This window comes from Coenobita brevimanus, chromosome 6, assembly GCF_032717465.1.
Source record: "Coenobita brevimanus isolate Jiangsu-jjx chromosome 6, ASM3271746v2, whole genome shotgun sequence".
Classification (NCBI taxonomy): Eukaryota; Metazoa; Arthropoda; class Malacostraca; order Decapoda; family Coenobitidae; genus Coenobita; species Coenobita brevimanus.
In genome coordinates this window covers 19,353,525-19,356,405 of record NC_136959.1, presented here as the reverse complement: position 1 = coordinate 19,356,405, position 2,881 = coordinate 19,353,525, and positions in this window count along the sequence as shown.

Here is a 2,881-nt window from a genome sequence, read left to right as displayed (position 1 = left end):
ATTTTCGGTTCGTGTCACGTGGGTAACGTTTCTGTAAAGCTTAGCAGTCTTTCGACGGATGATATGACTGTCAATTACCATATTCACTTCCCTCTGAGTACAAACGAATTAATAAAGCACTTGAATTCATTAACATAGTATTTCTCACACAGCAACGCCTTCTTTCATTGCCATCACCATCTAGCTGGACTGCACACTCGATCTTGTCACTGCATATTGCACTGTGCACACTGTTGACCCGTTTATGCCAAAAGTGTTTTGAAATGCCAATCAAAATATCCTTAGCGTTGAGTCGAAAGAGAATTGCTCTTTTTCCTCTCGAGACAAAAGTACACAATAAGGCTCCTCACTAACACCATTGGCAGGCGTGGCAAAAGACCAGCAAGCCATAACACATAAAGAAGCATCGAGATTATTACACGGCACTAGAATTGTGCAGGATTTTTGTGCGAGCTGGGAGGCCAGGACCCAAGGTCGGTTAGTGGAGATAATGATGAGATGGAGGAGGACACAGGGGGCACATGCACGGCGGAAAAGTTTGATAGTCATGTTGGCATATGCCACTGGCCGGTACCTTCTAATGTTGTCATAGACGGAGATGGACTTCTGGGGATCAGGCACAAATTGATTTTTTTTTTTTTCCGTTTAATGAATGGGGTCAGGGATTATCTTATTTTCCGTGCAAAAAGTGTTTCACGGAAGTAGGTCCCTCGCAAATTGTAGATCATATATATATATATATATATTTATACTTCCATCAACCTCTGTTTCTTCGCCACACTGTTGCACCTTTATCTCTTTTCTATCGCAACTTCATTGGTCACGTCTCCTGTGAACCGTTCGCTTGCATCCCTGCGCTACTACAACGGGCGTGTAGGACCAGTCTACCAGCAAATTCTCATCCTTTTTCTGTCCAACATTCTCATGCAAGAGTTGCGAGTTACTCCCAATCCTTCATGTATATATGCAACAAGTTTACTCTGGAACTGTCTTCTTTTGCTAATATTCCCTACTGCCTATGGCCTCCAGTCTCCCAAACGTAGTGTGTCCAGGCATCTCGAAATGAACAGATCTTGAATTTCCCTGTCAAATATCCATCTATTTATTTATTTACTTTTTCTTGGAGGGAACAGTCTTGCGAGCTTCCAGTCTTTGGTTCCTTCTACCCTACATAAAGAAAGGTGAAGCCTGGGAAACTCATATTTTGTTAACCTAATGAACATTATAAAGACCTAGCTTAGCAAGGTGAAACTAGGCCATGCTTATGAAATTCTTAAGAGGCCAAAAATAGTAATGTCCTTGTCTGTCAGGCTCATGGAAATGAAGCTCAACAACTTCATATGCACAGATATATGAGTAATACAATGCAACACTATAACAAACAAGTCAGCCATGACCCAGGCCGACATCCTGACTAGCAGCAAGTATATCAACCCGTCAACTGCTGCCGGCATGCGACAGATGGGTTAAAACGTCTGTGACTTTAGCTATGGTGTTGGGCGAATTGTATTGCTTATCATTGTTACCTCTTGACTCTATTCCTCTTTTTCTGTTTTCCCCTCCTGATGAAAGGAGGAAAATAACGTGCTTCTCTCCTGCTGCTCTGTGGTATTAGGATTAGAGAACCTGATGCAGATTTTAGAGAATATTTCAATAGTGTATGTTGCCGTATGTACCAGTTGTATACCTGATTTATATTAGGTCCCTCAGCTGCACCATTAAAATTCGACGACAATTTGCTTTGCCACCATTCAGGCCCACCATTATGTTCCCACTAAAGTATCACTAAGGTAAGCGCAAAAGACTCAAGACACCTACCACACTTACAAAACCATTATCTGGAACAACAATATTTCATCTTTGTTTCTTTATCATTTATCGCCAGTATCCATATTATTCAAATTGCCACACTCCTTTTAGCACTCCTACCGGATCCAGGTTCAAATTCTCGCTTGGGGAGGGAACAGTTTAAGGATTTGAATTTCAAGAAATCAGACTTTACTGATCTACTAGAAGACCCGCCGACACGTCGTAAAAATATCCCCTCTAATACTATTACACCAGTCCTGTATGAGACAGCCCTTGCATGTATTCAGTATGGACGGTAGGTGTTAGGGCCGAAGTGGTGACACGTAGAGGTGAATGGTATGTAGGAGGACTACTGGGCCTTGGGAGCAGGCTGTGAAGCCTACACCCGGAGTCGGACACATTACACAAAAAATGCAAGCCTTTATTACACACACACACACACACACACACACACACACACACACACACACACACACACACTCATACACACACAAAACAGATATACCTAACTTTACCGCAGCATTCTCACCCACCCACAATTCCTCCAACCAACCACACCCACTCCACTCACCACACGTGCCATTCCCTCAGTACACTGGCATTGTTCAGCCAAATGTTGTATTTTAAAACTCCGGCCAGAGTGTTCGCGCCTTCCATCATCAGACTGGCATTTTTGTTGCTGGATTTTTCACCAGTTGTGGAGAAAGAGGACCAGGAATTTCTTTTCCACCTCTCCAAGTATTGTGGTAAGCTCGAGGTTCTGAAGTTCATGTGGCTGCTGACTTTACCAGATGGATAAAATGTGTGTGTGTGTGTGTGTGTGTGTGTGTGTGTGTGTGTGTGTGTGTGTGTGTGTGTGTGTGTGTGACAACAATTATGTGAGCATAACTATAGCGTCTTATCAGTATTTTTAAAGCTTTTTCTGGCTTTTAGTGTTTGCTATGGAAATTAAGGGAGGATTATCTAGAACGATACAGTGGAGTCGAGCAGTGGTCCTTTTTACGGGTAATGTATCTGTTTAGTTAAAATTGTTAAAGTGACGGTCCTGATGGTAAAATTTGGGCCAGTCTAG